This window comes from Dendrobates tinctorius, unplaced genomic scaffold, assembly GCF_039654945.1.
Source record: "Dendrobates tinctorius isolate UK_male_01 unplaced genomic scaffold, ASM3965494v1 ptg000111l, whole genome shotgun sequence".
Taxonomy (NCBI): domain Eukaryota; kingdom Metazoa; phylum Chordata; class Amphibia; order Anura; family Dendrobatidae; genus Dendrobates; species Dendrobates tinctorius.
Window position 1 is genome coordinate 18304262 of NW_027361779.1, and position 21694 is coordinate 18325955.

At 40.4% G+C, this 21694-nt stretch overlaps 1 pseudogene; it reads right to left on the bottom strand.

Annotated features, from left to right (window-relative positions):
• Positions 1-18397, bottom strand: part of LOC141100928 (pre-rRNA 2'-O-ribose RNA methyltransferase FTSJ3 pseudogene) — a 30556-nt pseudogene extending 12159 nt beyond the window's left edge.
• Between the last annotated feature and the right edge of the window lie 3297 nt (positions 18398-21694).

The window sequence follows — 21694 nt, forward strand, 5'->3', positions numbered from 1 at the left end:
GCTAGTATGCTGTCCGTTTTCAGACACTGGCATCCGAGTTGGAATGGTCCAACAAGGCCCTAATCCCCATTTTCTGGCGAGGTCTAGCAGAGCATGTGAAGGATGCTCTCTCTACTAGAGAGATTCCCACTAGCTTGGAAGAGCTAATCTCAGTCTCCTCACGTATCGATCTCCGTTTTTCGGAGCACGGTATGGAGCGGGCTCACTCCAAGCGCAAATCCGTTTCGGCTTCCAAATTTTTTGTACCCCTTGAGCTAGACGAGCCAGAGGTTCTACCTCCTGAGCCCATGGAGGTGTCTCGCACCAACTTTAATACAGACTCTGACCAGGAATCCATCTGCGGTTGTCACCATGTCTGTGCGATTTCTCCGGAAGCCGGCTCCCCGCAAAGGTTGGAGTCTGAACCGGCTATCGAGACCTTTGTCCCTACTCATCTCAGGGCTCAGGTGCTCGCCTGGGCGCATGCGCCTAACACGCACCACCATCGGGGCTATATGCAGGTCTCAAAACTGTTGGCTGATGTGTATTGGTGGCCCCATAGAGCTCGGGACATAAAAAAAATTTATTCTGGCTTGCACCTTATGTGCTCAGCCTAACCCTCCTAGACAGAGGGTGGCGACATCTGCCGACATGCGGCAGCGCGCCTCTGTCACTCCCGCTCCTACTATCTCCCAAGTGTCCCTCTTGAAACCTGGTGACTTTGGTTCCTCTGATGCCCTTCAGGTGTCTCGGGTTACTGTAACCCCTACCTGGACACCAAGCTCGCCCTCGGACGAGTTTGAGCCCTATGCCACCGTAGGGCACAGGGTATTTGCCCGGAGGGCTCAGGGAGGAGGGGGGCCTTAGGAGGGGGGGTAATGTAAGGAATCTGTGCCCTGCCATACATATGCAGAGACCCAGATCCTCACTTTTGTCTCCAGAGGCTAAGTCCTTTCAGCCAGCTTCTGAGCATGCTCCTGAAATGAGCCCCCATTGGAGATCAGGAGTCAGGTGCTCAGGTCCTGCTCCTGATTCCATTGGTTCAGCTCAGGGCTCTGGAGATTTCCGGAAGGTCCCGGTCACTATAAAAGGTGCGCATGGCTGCTATGCCATGCTCTAGTATTTTCTTACTGCTGCTGTATGTGTGGTGACGGATGCTTGGACTGGTGATTGACTTATTATGAAACCCCTTCCCTCTTATAATATGATTGTGTGAGTGATTGGGCAGCTGCCAGTAGCAGCGCTAGTGCGCTCCAGCGTTACCTTCGCAACAGCCAGCGTCCTGCATCGCGCCAGCAATATTGCGGTGTCTCCTCTGTGGCTTTGTTCACACTGCGCTGCGGTTGCAGTTCTCCCGCGTCTGCAGTTGCGACGCTTCCTATCTTATCTAACGGTAGGTCTAGCGGGAGTAGTCCTGCTGCCTAAGGCTACTTCTGTGACTCTCAATACCGTGACTGTTTCGCTGTTAGTCTGTGTCCTTGAACAGACTCAGCGTATTAGTTTATACTTTATCCTGCAGCTCTGTGAGCATAACAGAGCTCGCTTCAGTGCACTTAGGGTGCAGTTAACCCCGTGCACATTACCGCCACAGTGCTCTGCCTCTCTAGCAGCGGTTATATCACCTGCCGCACGGTGGACCCCGATTGGCGAAGGCACTTCATTTATTTTTTATTTCGTGCCTTCCACCACTCGTAACAATGGGAAGCCAGTGAAGGGTTTGACAGAGGGGAGTGTATAGTACAAGTTATTTTTAATGGTTTCAACAGTCCAATTAATTATTTTCATAAATATTGATATGGTTATATATATATATATATATATATATATATATATATATATATCCTTCTGCTAACCTTTCCTGAAGGTCAGATCATTGTTGAAGCTTGTTCAAACTGTCCTAAGAGGGCAAATAACTGATTTTTATTACCTTAACACTTATGTTCTATACAAAGGAATGTAAATGACCTGGTCATTTGCATTCATCTTCTAACAAAAGGACCTTTGACATCCAAGGATGTGAGTTAGTTTATAGAGCTTTCCCAGGAGATGTTTGCCCTAATTGGAGGCAGTTTCAGCCTCCAGTACACATACTTTGCTGACATCAAAGAAGTTGATACACATAAAAGAGCACACAGACATACTGGGAGGGGGGGACACAGAGAGACATACTGAAATGAGAGAGAGATGGACACACAGATGGATGGACTTTTCTACCTGAATAATGTAATGTATAAATAATACTTGTTTCTGATTCATATGTTTTTATTGTTTATACTGTTTATTATTTAATCTTATCATTTATTAAGTAAATTCAACAAGTTTTATTCAACTCTTGTATGAGCATTTTCGTATTCATTACAATCCTTGGAATCCCTTACAAAACAGGGAGAGGTCGAGGAATAGTGAGGGGATAAGTGGATTAGTCGGGCAGATGAGTTTAGAGTTTAATTTATTAAACCAAGTAAAATATTCAGTGTAATTTTTTCATGTAAAATATTCAGTTATATTTAATTACCGTATATACTCAAGTATAAGCTGAGATTTTCAGCCCATCTTTTTGGGCTGAAAGTCCCCCTCTCGGCTTATACGCGAGTAATATACCTGGGGTCGGCAGGGGAGGTGGAGGGGGAGCAGGGGCATCAGATCATGTTGACCCCCCAGCATGGTCTCTGCAGCCCCCCTGCTTCTTCCACGGTCTCAGACACCTTCGTTCAGTGGTCACGTGGTACCGCTCATTAAAGTAATGAATATGCGCATATTCATGACTTTAATGAGCGGTACCACATGACCACTGAAGGAAGGAAGAGTTGCTGGAGAACAAGGGAGAAACGGGGCTGCAGACACCACACCAGGAAAGGGTAAGTATAAGCGATATTCACCTGTCCCTGGTCCACCGCTGCTGCTGCTCTGTCCTCTGCTTCCTCTGGCTGTGATGTTCAGGTCACAGGGCGCGGTGACATAGTTAGTACATGCCACGCCCTCTGCCTGAACAGTCACTGACAGAGGGACCCGGAAGACAGAGCGGTGCACAGCAATGGACCGGGGACATGTGAATATCACCAGTGCTGGGGTCCTGAGCCAGCGGTGACACCGGCACCTGTCCCCCATAGCGCGCCAGTGTTCCCGCCTGCTCGAGACACCGGCACCTTGCCCCCAGCGACAAGAGGTGAGTATGGCATTTTTTTTATTTGCAGCAGCAGGAGTATCTTATGGGGGCATAATGTATAGTAACATAGTTTTGAAGGCTGAAAGAAGACCTTATGTCCATCTAGTTCAGCCTATTTTTAGTGCAGCTGTTCTGCATTGTTGATCCTGGGGAAGGCAAAAAACCCAGAGTAGAAGCCAATTTTCTCCATAGGGAAAAAATTCCTTCCCCTAAGCTGGGTCAACCATCTACCTATAATATTATGTTATTCGAACCTTCTATACTGTTACTCACAAGAAAAGCATCCATTCCTTTCTTAAATTCATTCAGTGAGTTGGCCTTCACCACTTCCTCAGGAAGAGAATTCCAGAGCCTCACTGCTCTTACCGTGACGAACCCTCTTCTATGCTGGTGCAGAAATTGTCTTTCCTCCAAACAAAGAGAATGCCCCCTTGTTCTTGTCACAGTCCTTGGTACAAACAGTTCATTGGAGAGATCTCTGTATTGCCCTCTGATATACTTGTACATATATATTAGGTCTCCCCTGTCTTCTCTTTTCTAGAGTAAATAGACCTAATTTTGATAACCTTTCTGGGTATTGTAGTGAGCCAACTCCATTTATCATTTTAGTAGCCCGCCTTTGAACCTTTTCAAGTTCAGTAATGTCTTTCTTGAGCACCGGCGTCCAAAATTGCACACAATACTCCAAGTGTGGTCTGACGAGTGATTTGTACAGAGGGAGAATTATGTTTTCATCTTGTGTCCCCAGACCACTTCTAATGCATCCCATGACCCTATTTGCTTTGGTGGCAGCTGCCTGACACTGGGCACTCCAATTTAGCTTCTTATTGACTAAGATGCCTAAGTCTTTTTCCATGTCTGATTTCCCCAGCAGTTTCCCATTTAGTAAGTAATTGTAACATCTGTTTCTCCTTCCCATGTGCATAACCTTACACTTATCTGTGTTAAACCTCATTTGCCATTCTTCAGCCCAATTCTCCAATTTCCTCACATCTGTCTGTAGTTGCAAACTTTCCTCCTTTGTGTTAACTACCTTACATAGTTTTGTGTCATCTGCAAATACTGATATTTTACTGTGTAAGCCATCCACTAGATCATTAATAAATATATTAAATAGTAGAGCGCCCTTATGGGGCATAATGTATGGAGCATTTTATGGGGGCATAATCTATGGAGCATCATATGGGGCATATTATTCTATGGAGCATCTTATGGGGCCATCATAAACTGTATGGAGCATTATATGGGGCTCCTGATTCAATATTGATATTCAAAAACATTTAACCCTCTGATGTCTTATTTAATTTTACTTTTATTAGTATCTATTTTTATTTTTGAAATTTGCCAGTAGCTGTGACTTTTTCCACCCTAGGCTTATACGCAAGTCAATACATTTTCCCTGTTTTTTGTGGCAAATATTAGGGGGTCAGCTTATACTCGGGTTGGCTTACACACGAGTATATACGGTATCTAGTTTGAATTATTTTGCAGTTATTATTATTTATATTATTTCTTCTCAGTAGTAGTCTCTCAATTTAGTAGTAAGATTCCATCCAGTCTGAATAAAATCAGTCTACATGAAAGTGCTCCAACTATTGTGAAAAAATGTTTATTATGCTAATAGTTCTCTCCAGAACATTAAGCAAATATAAAGATAGTAGGAAATGTTTTAAGACATAATAAAATACAATATACTCACCTGTCCTACGCCTCACTGTTATTGGTGTTTTGTGTTCATCTCTGCTAATTTTCAGTTCTTCCTTCAATCCTTCTTGCACTGCTATTATGAATTTAACACACATTCACTCACAAGTAATGGATAAAGGGAAGACCTATTACAATGAGATGTTGCACCCACACCCAACTTGTCTCTACACCATAGCTCACAACTCAAAAACACCACCTCGGACCTGGATCCCTAAAAGGCCATCAAGGGGTTTCTGATACCTCCTGAGGAACCAGAAGAGAGGCTGCAACACACTGCCAATAAGAGAAGAGGAAAGTATGCAGAGAAATACAGAAAGCAGGATGAGAAAATTAAAACACATTCACATAGGATAAAGTAAGTTAAGGAGAGCCAGAAGTAAATAATAAAGTAAAACATCCCATAAATCTAAAGAAGTGAAAGCAAGAGGTACTGGGAAGGAAAGCAAACAGGTTCACTGCAGGAATTCAGCTCAGAATGTGATAGGGTTGAACCAACATGGCAAAATGGAAAACACCCAGAGAGGGGCAAACGAAAAGGGGGAACAAGGACAATTGGAACCATGATCACTTAGATAGTCTGAGAGTAAAAGGCAATATGTCAGTTGACAGGGCACCTGACCACGCAGCAACAGGTCAGAGGATCAAATCCAGAAACCTAGCCATGAAAACTGGCTCCAGATGGAAACACCAGAATAAACAAAGCTCATCCCAGAAGACCAGGGAGCTGTTGTGGCAGTGGAGATGGCTCATGGTCAGGGGAGGACTAGGACAAATTACTACTTTGTATTTTATTATTTTAACCCATATTTGGTCCTGGATTTGTGCAAATGAAATGTCAAAATGTTCAGATTTGCGTTGAATTGAATTATCTCTACTAGTATACTTTGCAGAAACTTCTTGATTTTATGTTTTCTTTCAACGTACAATTAGTTTAATAATGATAGTACGTGAAGGTATACCTGATAAGGAAATTAATTGAAAACCATACTAATTCACTGAAAGAGCTAATAACCCCACTAAATGTCCAAATCCCTCAAGATGCCATGTACAGTATGTGGCACAATTGACAACTGTAGGGTACACTGAGGAGAGTTGCAAAAGTTTTTAAAAAACATTTTACCTGCCACTATAGACAGAAAGAGGGACAGTTATTCTGGAGCCCTGATTCCTTATATCAGTCAGTTTATAGAAACACTGGTAACAATACTGTAAGGGTATGTTTCCACATTCAGTATTGGCAGCGCTTTGAAAGCAGCAGATGCCCGCTCCATCCAAAATGCTGCCGGGTTTTGTATGTGAGGTCATTCCGCATGTGTTCATTGAACCATGTGGAGTCACCGCATCCTATACATAGGACTGTGCAATTTATCTTGATGAGACTGAGGATCTCCGCAACATAAATAGACATGATGCAGTCTATAAAGACGCACCACATGTGCGTATATGCAGGTCTGCCACCTACGTCTTTGAAAGCATAGTGGAGATGGGAATTCATAAAATCCCATCCGCTATGCTGTAACATCTGGCCGCTACGGATTGGACGCTGCGACTGTACGCAGCATCCAGTCTGCAGCAAATACTGAACGTGGAAACCTACCCTTACTGTTCAAATAATCAGCTGAAGAAATAAATTAATAAAATAAATTTAGATGGCTAGGAAGGTACATAGATGATATTTGTCACAATTTTTCAATCCTTTACACAGCATAGATCTATTTTGTATTACATTTTTTTTTTTGAAGTGCAAGTTGAAATGGCAATCATACGGTCTATATGAAAGACAAAGTGTGAAAATCCTTTTTGAGGGTAAGGAAAAAAAAATTGAAAAGGAGCAAAGTATATACAGGATCTCACAAAATTATAATATAATCAAAAAGTTAATTTATTTCAGTTCTTCAATACAAAAAGTGAAACTCATTTATTATATAGAGTCAGTAGAAACAGAGTGATCTATTTCAAGTGCTTATTTCTGTTAATATTGATGATTATGACTTACTGCCAATGAAAACCCAAAGTCATTATCTCAGTAAATTAGAATACTTTATAATACCAGCTTGAAAAATTATTTCAAAATCTGAAATATTGGCCTACTGAAATGTATGTTCAGTAAATGCATACAATACTTGATTGGTGCTCCTTTTGCATCAATTACTGCATCAGTGTGGTGTGGCATGGCATGGAGGTGATCAGCCTGTGGCACTGCTGAGGTGTTATGGAAGTCTATGCTACTTTGATAGCAGTCTATAGCTTGTGTGCATTGTTGGGTATGGTGTCTCTCATCTTCCTCTTAACAATATCCCATAGATCCTCTATGGGGTTAAGGTCAGGAGAGTTTGCTGGCCAATCAAGCACAGTGATACTGTTGTTTTTAAACCAGTTATTGGTACTTTTGGCAGTGTGGACAGGTGCAAAGTCCTACTGGAGAATTAAATATCCATCTCCAAAAAGATTGTCAGCAGAGGAAAGTATGAAGTGCTCTAAAATTTCCTGGTAAATGGCTCTGCTGACTTTTGTCTTGATAAAACAAAGTTTACCTACACCAGCATATGACATGGTTCCCCAAACCATCACTGATTGTGGAAACTTCACACTAGACCTCAAGCAGCTTGGATTGTGTGCCTCTCCACTCTTCTTCCAGACTTTCATAGAATCATAGACCTTCATTTCCAAATGAAATGCAAACTTTACTTTCATCTGAAAGCAACACATTGGACCATTGAGCAACAGTCCAGTCATTTTTCTCCTTGGCCCAGGTAAGACGCTTCTGGCGTTGCTATTGGCCATGAGTGGCTTGACAGAAGAAATGCGACACTTGTAGCCCATGTCCTGGATATGTCAGTGTGTGGTGGCTCTTGAAGCAATGACTCCAGCAGCAGTCCACTCCTTGTGAATCTCCCCCAAATTTTTGAATGGCCTTTCCTTGACAAGCCTTTCAAAGCTGCGGTTATACCGGATGCTTGTGCACCGTTTTCTACCACACTTTTTTCCTTTCACTCAACTTTCCATTAATATGCTTGGATACAACACTCTGTGAACAGCTAGCTTCTTTAGCAATGACCTTGTGTGGCTTACCCACTTTGTGGAGTGTGTCAATAACTGCCTTCTGGACATCTGTCAAATCAGTCCCCATGATTGTGCAGCCTACTGAAACAGACTAAGGGATCTTTTTAAACACTTTGGAAGCCTTTGCAGGTGTGTTTTTGTTAATTATTCTAATTTACTGAGATAATGACTTTTGGGTTTTCATTGGCTGTAAGCCATAGTCATAAACATTAACAGAAATAAACACATGAAATAGATCACTTTGTTTGTAATGACTCTATATATATGAGTTTCATTTTTTGTTTATATATAGTTTAGATAAATAAATCGATGAAAAGCTGTCTATTTATCTGCCATGTACAGTAAAATCATAGCCTGACATGTTAGAATAGAATAGATAGAATAGATAAATACACATAGAATGGATAGATATAAATATTTCAGTGACATATATAATTAAAACAGTTTGTGTGCAGCTTGCTGTACATACATTTAATTAATAAATGACTAGCTTGGCCCGTGCAAAATTTTCTCACATTGGTCGTCGGGGGCGCAGGCAATTTCAGCAAAAGCAAGCTGGTCAAATGTAAATGTATTTCATGAGATAATGAACACAGACAGGTATTTATATATGTAATAGAAAAGAAAATCCAGCCAGCTCACCTGAAGCAGCTTGTGGAGTGTGAGAGCATGGGAACACGTAGTTCAGCGTGTATTCAATCAAGAGAAAAGAAGAAAAAAGAAAGAAAAAAAAGAAAAAAATCCCAGCTTCCAAAAGATCCATATTTTATTTATAAAAGTAGCAAAAAATCATGACAGAGTTCACATGAATGTTCCAAGAGCAACGCGTTTCGAACACTAGTCCTACTTTTTTTTTTCAAAAGCTGATGGTCAGACTGACTTAGAAGTGTTTTATACACAGCTTTAACCAATAACAGCAATATACACACGTGTTGCAAGAGATTAATTACAATTAACAAACCATGGTGAGATAAAATTGTGATCACACAAACAGCACACAATATAATATCAAAAGTAGAAAAAGCAGAAAAAAGAGGATTAATTTCACATATAAGTTGTACATTAATAATGATACATTATTTCTCTACGTGCCTTTAAATCGGCTGGAGCGCATGTTTCCAGACCCAACATCCAATATGCTTCATGTGTTAGTAGCAACTTTCTGATGTTTCCTCATCTTGGTTCTGTGGCAATTCGTTCTATACCAATAACTTTCAACGAAGCAACATTTCTCTGATGATAAAAACTAAAGTGCTTAGAAGCAGAGGACAAATTACGATTAGAACTACCCACAGAAATAATATCAGTTATGTGTTCTGAAATTCTGATTTTCAAATGTCGGGTGGTGCATCCTACATAGTAAAGATTACAAATAGTACAACTGATTAAATAAACTACATTCTTGGAACTGCAATTGATATATTGTAATATTTTATATTGTTTAGAATTATCACAGCTATAAAAACTATGGGCAACCGCAGAATGTGCACAGGCTCTACAACTCAAAGTACCACACTTATAGAAACCAAGATAATTCAACCAGGTTTTTTGTATCCTGTTTGAACTAAAAAGACTTAGATAGAGCAAATTACTGGTGGCAATTGCTTTTTTTGCCAAAATATGACAACCAGATGAAAGAATAGAAGATAAAATATCATCTTCATATAATATTGGAAGATGTTTCTTAATGATAGATTTTATGGATTGAAATTGAGAGCTATATTGTATAGATAATACCTTTTGCTCCACATTATTATTAAAGCGATTATTTTTGGAAATGAAAAAAATCGCATCTTTTTTTCTGTTAAACAATATCAACGGCTCTTTTTAGAGACCACTCCGGATAACCTCTCTTTTTCAGTTTATTACAACATTATTACATTTCATTTTTCAGTTATGAGAGATTATTACAATTTCTAGAAATTCTTGCTAATTTCCCAACAGGAATGGACTTGGTCGTGTGGTGAGGATGACTACTACTTGCATGCAAGATGCTAATATTCGACATGGGTTTAGAATAAGTAGAAGTTGAAATGAATGAGCCAACATGGCCACGCAACATCAGATCCAAAAAAAGACATTGAAAAAGAGTCAAATTTATGGGTGAATCGCAAATTAAATTCATTAGCATTTAAATAACCTACAAACTCTGGTATGGCAGACATATCCCCCATCCAAATTAGGAGTGTATCGTTTATATATCTGCCATACCACAATATAGAAGTTAAAAATGGACTGGTTGAGGAGTAAAGACATTTTTCCTCCCAATATGACATTACTAAGTTTGCCACAGAAGGAGAATGCTTACCACCCATCGATACTCCTCTGCATTGGAGATAGAAATTCTGATCAAAAGAAAAATAATTGGTTTAGTAAAAAATATAATACTTGCAAAGCATATTGAGAAAGATCAGCTGTATAGTTACTATATCTTTGCAGATGGTACTTCACAGCTGTAATAGACAAATTCTGAGGTATAGAAGTATACAATGCTGTTACATCACAACTTATTCAACAGAAATCATCACGCCATTTTCTATCAGAAAATTGATCAAGGACATCCTTAGTGTCTCTCAAAAAGCCTGGTGTACGTGTGCATAATGGTTGGAAAATAGAATCAAGCCATTGGCTGAGATGTTCTGTAACAGAACCTATACCAGATATGATAGGGCGCATTGGTGGCGGTGAAATATTCTTATGGACCTTCAGCAAGGCATGCATAATAGGTGTTATAGGATGATCAACTTTAAGATAATCAGATTGAGATATGGTTATAACACCAAGAGAAAAACACTCATCAATTAATTTAAATGTTTTTTTCTGAAATTGAACAGTGGGGTCATTTTTTAATTTTGTATATGTAGTGTTATCCTCCAACAAAAGATTAATTTGATTGCAATACTCAGAAGAATTCATCACCACCACCAAGCCTCCCTTATCTGCCATTTTTACAGTTAAATTTGGTATATTTTTAATTTCATTTAATGTTTTAAATTGACAGGGAGTCAAATTAACATTTTTGTTCTATGTTTGTCCAAGTTTTTTAACTCTCTCAATAACCATCTGAAAGCGATCCACACAGTCAACTCTGGAATTAACTGGATAAAATTCAGGATTTTTTTGTATGAAACCTGGTTGACTGTTGAACATCCTTAACAAAAATTGTATCTTCATAATTCAATTTCTGTAAATTTTTCAGAGCCATCTGTTCTGCAAAAGACAATTTACAATATTCATTATTAAAGACATCAGGTGTTTCCACACTTGCATCTTCCAATAATGAAAAAAAGTGTCTTTAGACTGTAAGGTTCCATATAAATTTATTAATGTCCAGAATGGTATTGAACAAATTGAAATGTCTGTCCAGTGCAAAATTTAGTCTTAGAGAAAGAACATGTAATTGATCTTCGGTCAATGTGCAACTAGAAAGGTTTAAAACATTAGAAAAACAGTCCACTTCTATATTTTCTTGCGATGGCGAGTTGCCATTCCTACGGTTGATGCTGTGTTTGCGGCCCGCGCGCTTGGGACTTTTTTGAAAAAATTGCTGCTTTTTTGGATGTCTATAGTATGAGCTGTCATCCATAGTAATATCATTAGGAATATCATGTGAACTACTATCAAGCGACTCGAGAAAGCGGCATTGTGCCAGCGAAATGCGTGTCAGGGTGGACATCTGGCCCTGGGATCACCGCTCTGTTGCCCCTATTACTCTGGTAAGCCTCATTCCTGATGTTTAGGGTGGAATTTTTCACCATGCCGCTTGCGGTATTGTTCATAATCATGGGTCCCTTGGCCTTGGCTTTTTACATTTAATGGTGGTGTGCATGCAGGGGTGTTTTTCCCTTTCCTGCTTGTACTGTCTTGGTGCACTATTGTTACTATGTTACTGTGTGATTTTACATATGTGTGTTTTTCTATTGAATAAAATTGACATACCATTTTAAAAATTAATACCACTTAGTACATGATGCCCATATTCTTAGGGTTAGGAGGAATAGTTAGTGCTGACTATTGGGTTGCCATACTGTTAGATCCATGGTACAAAAGTAAATTTTGCCAGGTGCTTCCGCCTGAAAAGGGATGCTCGCATGATGGAGTATCAAAATATGCTAGTAGACTATCTTTAGAGTGGATTTCCCCAAGACAGCTGTGAGGCACGCAGTGTGCATTGCAGTTCTAGACTTCCAACCCCAGGAACATCAAGGCGTCACCGCAAAAACATTAGTAGCAGCAGCAGCAGTGTAAGTGGCATAAATATATTCTGTGAGTTGCTTCACACATTTTTTAAACCAGCCTGTGCACCAGCAGAACAGAGCAAGACTGACACGTTGTGAGTATCTGGCGAGGATGGTGCAGGAGTATCTCAAGCTCAATATCAATGTCATCAAGGGGAATTTGGACTGTTTTGCATTTTGGTCTTCAAAAATGGATGCGTAGCCTTAGCTCTTCTGTCAATACTTGGAGGTTTGTTATTCCTTGCAGCCAGAGTTCTCTAAGAATGTGTATTCAATGCTGCTGGTGGTGCCCTGATGGATAAGGGTATCCGGGTGTTCCCTGATAGTGCAGACCGCCTAACTTTCATCAAAATGAACAAGTCATGGTTCTCCAATAACTTTTGCACTTCAGACGTAAAACTAGGCAGACTAGGCGATGGTGTCATTTCTAGTGTCATGCATTGATCTCACATAATTTTAGTCTGTGCCAACTTTGTCATGACTTCTGTGCATGTTGTTGCTATTGCTGCTGATGTTATAAGCAATTTTTTGAAATGTGGAGACTCCAAGTTGTGTCTTCATCTGGTGGGTTGCTTGTTGTGGAAGGGGTATCAGAAGCCCATTATACTGTTTCTGCGCTGTGGAAATTGATGTCACTTTATTATTGTGTGACAATAATTTTTGGAAATGTGAAGATTCCAAGTTGGGTTTCCATTTGTTGCGTTGCCTGCAGTGGAAGGTGTGTCAGTGACCTATTATACTATTTCTGCTCTGTGGAAATTGATGTCACTTTAGTGGTGTGTGACAATAATTTTTGAAAATTTGGAGCCTCAAAGTTAGGTCTCCATCTGGTGGGTTGTCTGTTGTGGAAGGGATGTCAGAGACCCATTGTACTGTTTCTGCCCTGTGAAAATTTATGTCACTTTAGTGGTGCTTGACAATAAATTTTTGAAATGTAGAGATTCCAAGTTAGGTTTTTATTTGGTGGTTTGCCTCTTGTGGAAGGAGTGTTAGAGGCAAAATATACTGTTTCTACTATGTGAAAATTGATGTCACTTTATTGGTGTGTGACAATAATTTTTGGAAATGTGGCGACTACAATTTGGGTATGTATTTGGCTAGTTGCCTCTGTGGAAATTAATGTAACTTTAGTGGTGTGTGACTGCAGTTGTGGTCACGTAAAAGAATGCTTCCTCCTACACATGGCAAAGCTAAGAGATTGAACTCCACCATGTCCAATATTTTGGCCATGGAAATGCTGCCTTTATGCGTGGTGGTTACAGATGGTTTCTGAAAGTTGATGGCCATCGCAGTAACCCTAGAATCAGTTTCCAAGTCGCAATTACTTCTCTAAGAAAGCTGTGTCTGCGCTACGCCAGCATGTCGCCAACAACATCAGCCGTTCCCTGAAAAAAATCTGTCTGCCAGGGTGCGTTTCACCACTGAAACCTGGATGAGCAAAATGTGGGGAAAGGCGGTCAAGGGGCTGCTCTACAAGTGTTTGAATCCCCTAGGTTTGTGGGACAAACCTCTGTATCTATGTATCTAACAGTTCCTCCACTGCTTCTGCCTCCTCCACCTCCTTTTGAGCCTCCACCTGTGCCCTCAACCTCTCCCTTAGTCAGACACGAGTTCCAACAGTGCAGATAGAATCTCCCCCACATCTGTACTGCACAACCATGGCTCATCGAAATCAGGCAGTTTTTAAATTAATATGCCTTGGAGATCACAGTCTCACAACTCAAGAGATGTGGAAAGGTATTCAGGCTGTGTTAGAGCAATAGCTGTCTCCTCTAAAGCTGGAGCCAGGGAAGGCAGTGTATGTGTATGATAGCCGAGCAAACCTGATGGCATCCCTACGCCATGGCAACCTCACACACGTGCCTTGCATGGCTCACATTCGCAACCTGGTGGTACAGCAATTTCTCTGCCACTTGCATCGCTGCAGAGGTCTTTCGGCCTACCGGTTAACCGTTCTATTAGCGATGTTCCGACAAGGTGGAATTCCACTCTGCACATGTTGCAGTGGCTGTGGCAGTAGCGACAAGTCCTGGTGCAGTATGTCATTTTGCATAGCCTTGGTCAAAACAGTGGTGCAAATCATGCTTGCGGAGTGGGCACATGTGAAGGACATCTGCACCCTTCTGCACAGTTTTGAAATGGCTGCTATGATGGTTAGCACTGACAATGCCATCATCAGCATCCCTATTTAGGTCATCTACATGCTGAAGCACACTTTGCATACTTTGTTGAAGAGGTGATGGTATTTGAAAGAAAAGGGGAGACACAAAAGCGAAAATATGGTCTTATCTCACAAAACAGATAAAGGAATCACCAAGAAAGTCGCTCATCTGGTGATACTGAATAAAGGCTTGCAAAGATTTTGGCTGCTGCAGGTCCACAGGACGGTCATGGATATATGAAGCAATATACTTGGTAGGAAATATGGATTAAATCCGCGCTGCCGTAATAATAAGGTTCCAGATGATAATAACATTTACAGTGGTTTATTTAGTACGTTTCAAAGCTCCAAAGTTGTATGTGGTAATTCCTGAAGAAGAGGCCATTGGAGCCTTGAAACACACTGAATAAACCACTTTAAAATTTTATTATCATCTGGAACCTTATTATTATGGCAGCGCGGATTTAATCCACATTTCCTACCGAGGAGGTGATGCTCCCAGAGGAAGAGTTGGAAGTCGAGGAAGATGCGGAAGGAATAACAATATCTTAAATTTCTGGACTGTTGTCTCACAGGTGGGGGCCATGGGAGGGTGTCTTACAGAGATCAAGGGGGTTCTTGGTACCAGACAAACTGCTAGTGAAGATGCAGGAGCCAAGGAACAAATTAAGTAGGATGTGGAGATGAACGCGCAAAAGTCAGGAGAGGATAATGATACACTCTTTGTTGTCCGTGGTTGGTGAGATTGGTCGGAGGGAGCATCCTTAAGTGTTACCCCGCCACCAACACAGCAAAGACTTAAACCTCATGGAAGTGCCCGACCCATGAGCGCCTTCTTGCTGCACTATCTTCAACACAATGCCTGTATTCTTAAGGTTAGTAATAGTGCTGACTACTGGGTTGCCACTCTGCTAGATCCACGGTACAAGAGTAAATTTAGCCAGATCCTTTCCCCCTGGAAAGGGATGCATGCATGCTGAAGTTTCAAAATATGCTTGCAGACAATCTTAAAAGTGATTTTCCCCAAGACAGCAGTGAAGCACAAAGTGTGCATCCCATTTGCAGTCTGTGCCATCTTTGTGGTGTCTTCTGTGCCTGCTGTTGATACTGCTGCTGATGTTGCAAACAATTTTTTGAAATGTGGAGACTCAAAGTTGGGTCTCCATCTGATGGGTTGCCTGTAGTAGACGGTATGTAGCAGGCCTAATATACTGTTTGTATCCTGTGAAACTTGATGCTACTTTAGTTTTGTGTGACAAATATTCTTTTGAAATGTGGAGATTCAAAGTTAGGTATCCATCTGGTGGGTTGCCTGTAGTAGAAGGTATGTCACAGGCCTATTATACTGTTTCTACTCTGTGGAAATTGATACCACTTTAGTGCTGTGTGACAATTATTTTTTGTAATGTGGAGACTCCAAGTTGGATTCCATCTCATGAGTTGCCTTGCCTGTGGTGGAAGGTGTGTCAGAGGCCAATTATACAGTTACTACTCTGTGGAAATTGATGCCACTTGAGTGTTGTGTGACAATTCTTTATTGAAATGTGGAGACTCAAAGTTGGGTTTCTATCTGGTGGGTTGCCTGTAGTGGAAGGTATGTCAGAGTCCTACTGTGTGTAAATTGGTCCCGTTTTAGTGGTGTTTGATAATAATTATTTGAAATGTGGAGACTACAAGTTGAGTCTTCATCTGTTGGGTTGCCTTTTTAAGTAGGACTCCCAGACAGGCATGACTGCAATCACTATCAGCCAACTACCTGTTTTACTTTCCTTACATTTTTGTACCAATAATACTGTATGAAACTGATGTTTGTGCCATCTTAGTGAGGCTGGAAAAAAAAGGTGTTGCATGAGGTATCTGGGCTCTCAGATAAGAAAGAAGGTTTACACCACTCCCTTAGGCACCATCTTTTAACTGAAACTTCAATTCAAAGCTCTAAATCCTTGTTCATGGCACATGGCTGACTTCTGCTTTGCCCTTAGGGTCAATTGATCAATCACCTACCTGTGTTACAATCCTTACATTTTTCTACCAATAGTAGTCTATAAAACTGATGTTTGTGTCACCTGATTGTGGTGGGGAAACTAAAAAATTGAGCTGTTGCATAATGTATCTGGGCTCCCAGCAAAGAAGGCTTACACCACTCCCTTAGCCTTCATGCCTTAATTGAAACTTCAATTCAAAGCTGCAAATGCTGTCCCAGACCCTGGTACCTCATGCATTGACTATGGCTCACTGCTTCTGTGCTATTATAATGGTTCTACTGTGGATCAATTGATCAAGTCAACAACCTGTGTTACTTTCCTTACATTTTTCTACCACTAGTACTGTATGACACTGATGTTTGTGCCATCTGAGTGTGGCTGTAAAATAAAATTGGAGGTGTTGCATGAGGTATCAGTTCTTCCTGGTAAGAAGACTTACACCAGTCTCTTATACACCGGGTCCTCATTAAAACTTTAATTCCAAGCTGTAAATGCTGGGCCACACCCTAATACCTATCTCATTGATGGCTCATAGCTGACTGCTGCTCTGTCATTTGCAATTTTCTACTGAGAGTCAATTGATGCCAGTTTTCATGCTACTCACGGTAGCAGAGAGCCCAGAGAAATTCTGACTCTGGGGGGCGCTATAATCTTATTTCTCAGCGTTGTTAAAAAGCGGCACTGTTGCTTAAGTAACCTTAACTACCACCGTTAAAAGGTGTATAATGTGGTCGATAAGGGGTTAAGGTGTGCATAAGTTTCGTTTTGTCTCCCATTGAATGTAATGGGGTTCGGGTACGTTCAGCAAATCGTTCAATTGAACTGAACCCAATCGAACCTTGAAAGGTTCGCTCATCTCTAATTTTTACCACAAAAATTTAGTTTTAGCAGAGATTTTACATTTTCTCAGGAGGAAATAGGTAAAAATGGCACCATAATTTGTCACAATATCTGATGATTGTGGTGATTTCCCATGTGTGGCTATACATTACTGGATAGCCACATGGCAAGAATTGAGAGGGAAATTTTTTGTAGAATAGATTGCGGACTCCATATACAGAACCCCTAAGTTACAAAAGGACAGAATTCCCCCTCAATTGATCCCATTTTGGAAATTACACCCCTCTGGGACTCTATCTACAGATATAGTAACAATTTTGACTCCATGAGTGTTTTCCAGAATCAAGCAGCAGTAGATGTTGCTATGTAAAAATTGCAAATCTGCCATTTTAGTGCCCATATATTGTAGTGCCCAAACATTATGCCTAGCTTTTGCTTCACGAGGCACACACCTGTAAATTAATTGGTCTCTCATTGCTACAGAAATGCAATACATGGTAAACAGGTCCTTCCTCATATCCTTCTGCCTTTGGCTTCTTATTCGATACTAGCTGAGATACTGTTTGCACAGTGCTTTCCACATTCTTGAATGCATATTTGGGATCAAAGAATCGACTGTCAATCTTATCAGGAGCCAAGTATCCTTGACACACAGCAAAGATCTCAGCACTCTCACTACGAGACGCTTGAGGTTTAGTTGAGCTAACTTTCTTGAAAAAGTTCTTCAGGATCCAAAGTAAGGACCGATAATCAGCAGAGTGAAAAACCTTTGTAATGAACCAGCCGCCTCTTGAAAGACTGTCACATGCAAGCCGCAGTGCCATCAAAGACAAGTGAACTTGTGAAAATGCATCGTGAACTCAGTTAGCACCGACATTAGGCGCTCCATCATTCAGAACAACATCTGCCTTCCACGTTTGAAGCTGCTTCTTCAAAGCCTGTCTGCAGGACTCGCTGGTTATATCGTCCTGTAATGTGACAACATTAGGGATTGGTTTAATTTGCACAAGATCAACCCCTATAATGAGGCTGGAGACTGGCATAAACTTTGAGGCAACCTGAAGCCACCCTCCAGGGGCAGCGCACAGGTCAATGAGTGCTCGAGCCTTCTGCAGGAACTGAAACTTTCTATTAAGCTGAATGAGCTTAAATGCTGAATGGGAGCGGTACCCTGTTTCCTTAGCCAGATGATAAAATTTATCCTTTCGGCTCTTTCCTATTTTTCCTTTTTTGCCCATTGTGGAAAATTTATTTTAATAGGAAAGCTCTGTCTCTCCTCACTTCTTTCATGTGGAGACACTCGCAGGCCACCAGCGCAGCTTCCGGCGCCTGAAGATGACGTCACGCCGCTTGCAGCACAGAATCATATGTGGATGCTAAATGTGGTTTGAGGGGGGCATTTGGATTTTGGAGTGCAGAATTTGCTAGATTTCTATAGCTCTCATAATACAGCAATCCAAAACCAATTATTTTTTCTATAAAATAGTTTACAGTGTAAGAGCGGCAAGGCCTAAAAAAAGATACAAATATGGTATCGCTGTAATCGTACTGACCCAAAGAAGAAAGCTGCTTTACCACTTTTACCACATGGTGAATGTTTTCTTAAAAAAAGGAAAATATTCCTGAATTGCTGGTTTTTGCTTACTTTGCCTTCAAAAAATTGGAATAGACAGTGATCAAAAACTTTGCGTGCCCAAAAGAGGTACCAATAAAAACATCAAATCATCCCGCTAAAAACAAGTCCTCACATGCGTTTTTTAGTGTGTTGTAGAAAGCAGTCAAACATAAAAAGATATAAATATGGCATAATTGTAATCGCATTGACACAAAGAAAAAAGCCATCTAATCACTTATACCACATCATGAAAGGGATAAAAAAACCTTTGATTTGTTCATTCTGCCTCCCAAAAATTGATCAGTCTCACATTTATCCTGTTCTCTACGTTGAGCGCTTACACCAGTGTATACATGAAAATCTCTGAAATACATGACTCAAACAGAACCCCGAGTGGAAGATTCCCAGTAATGAGACAGAAAGAGATACTGTGGATGCTGTCTGCCCTATGATACAGTACCTTGGGGAGCATACAGTTTTAATAAAATACTTATCTTTTTGCACACTTTTGTGTGATTAGTGTTAGATTGAAATTTAATATCATTTTGGGGCATTTTGTACTCATTGTTCATTGTAGGTTTGATTAGTATTGAGAGTTGCCTGGTTATTTGTGCTATTGGTAATGTGGTGATCAATTTTAGGTATGATACTTCTTGTCAAAAATGTCACAAAGTTGCATACAAATTTTGCCTGACTAGTTGTGCAAACTTTTTAGAAAGGGGACTGAGTTCGAGCAGGAAGGAGCATGGCCAAAAGCACTAGACAAGTTCATCATAATTTATCCTACAAATATGAGGTAAATTTTATCAAAATAATGTACATCAACTCATGGAGCAAGGCAGTTGAAAGGTAGTTTATTACAGAGTCGCATGCTTCTCAATAAATGTGTTGCATCCTTCTCAGAGGCAGACATATCATTGATACGACATGTGCAGCTGCGTAGGTGCCTGAGAAGAGGTAAAGTGACCCGTTTCTACCATCAAAGCAGCAAGTAGCTTTTGTCATAGACAGAACTATTTAACTGCAAAGAGCCCATATATTGTTTTTGCACAGGGACCCTTCTCTGTATGTATCTGCCACTGATCTTCCTATTCCATTAAGACTTGTGTACAAAACATCATTCTTAATGAATTGGGACCTTAGTCTTCATTTTTGAGCTGGTTTGATCCATATTTTAGTTTCCAGGTGAGAAGAATTTTTACATCTTAGTTCTTATTTTATAATGTTATGCTTACAGTTTGGAAGTTTTAATTTCACGTTGAATAAGCAGCCTTTTTCTGCACTATTAGTGAAGTAGATTGAAAGACTTCAGTTATGACACATGTTAAACTTTCAGCCCTATCTTAATGGATAGCTGTTTTAAGAGCCTATTTCCCCTTCACCTATGGCAATAGATGTATATGCATACACAGATTGATCCATCATCTAGTTCATGCTTTCAACAAAGAAGCTGTTGATCAATATTTCAGGTTTCTACATCCTGACAAGAATTGCCATGAAAGAAAAAGCTCTTTAATGATTTCTGTCTATGTAGTAGTGATACAATATGCAATAAGCATGCAATTTGAGAGTCATTTTGAAGGACATGCTTGAAGGCTTTTGATATTATCAGATATGTGAAGTGAATACTAACTACCTGCCACAGAACTAATGCTACAAATATAATACATAAATGCAGTTATAGAAAATTATTTGCATTCAACACATTACTGGAAGAGATATTTATTTTTATTTACTTTGTCCTAATAAGTCTATAAAGAGAAATTTGATTTTTTTAATTTCAAACATAGAACTATTTTTCGTTGTGTACTTATCCCATGAGATGAACCCTTACATGCCTTACTTGAAGATTTAATAGGGCATGTCACATAGATACATAGTTATACAGGTTGAAAAAAGAAATATTGTTAAGTCTATCAAGTTCAACCTCCCTCCCCAAGTTAAAGGGAGTTCGACACCCCCCAGCCTATCAGTGCACCAAACTCTTAGTCACACCAAGGGTGCATGAAATCTTCCTCATTTGCTTATGAATTAAAAGTTAGTTTCTCATGCACTGATCTAGAAACAGGTACAGTGCTAGTATGGTCATTATAGGGGCTAAGTCCCCTACAACACTGTATAACCAATTTAAAATGCATTTTGGGGGTAAGGGGGTAACGGATATGCTTTAAACATTCTATAATGCTAGATTATTTATTTCCCATAATGCCATTTATTATGAGAAAAGCATCTATTCCTTTTTTAAATGCTATTATTATATCTGCCATTCTGTTATTGCATATGCCTACCTCTTGCAGGGCATTCTGCATTCTGTTTACCCTAACTGTAAAGAACCCTTTTCTATTTAGCTGCCAGAATCTCCTTTCTTTTGCAATCTTCCTGGTATTTTGTGGATGTCAGTCGTGTGCCAGTCTTTTGTATTAACCACACATGCATTTATTCATATAAATGATGTTGCCTCTGAGACAAAGTGAAAATCTAAGTTTAAACTCCAAGAGGCTCTGTATACTAATACAACCCCTGGCAAAAATTACGGAATCACCAGCCTTGGAGGATGTTCATTCAGTTGTTTAATTTTGTAGAATAAAAGCAGATCACAGACAAGGCACAAATCTAAAGTCAATTCAAATAGCAACTTTCTGGCTTTAACCCCTTCACGACCCATGACGCCTACGTAGGCGTCATGAAAAGTCGTGCCCAAACGACCTTTGACACCTACATAGGCGTCATGCTATAAATAACCCCCCTGCGGGTCGGGTGACCGGGGTCACTGAAAGGTCACCTGACCCGCACACAAAGGACCCTTCAGAGTTAACACCTGAGGGTGTGGCTTAGCCCCCACGTGCCTACGATCGCTCTGATTGGCTGTTAAAAGTGAAACTGCCAATCAGAGCGATTGTAATATTTCACCAATGAAAATTGGTGAAATATTACAATCCA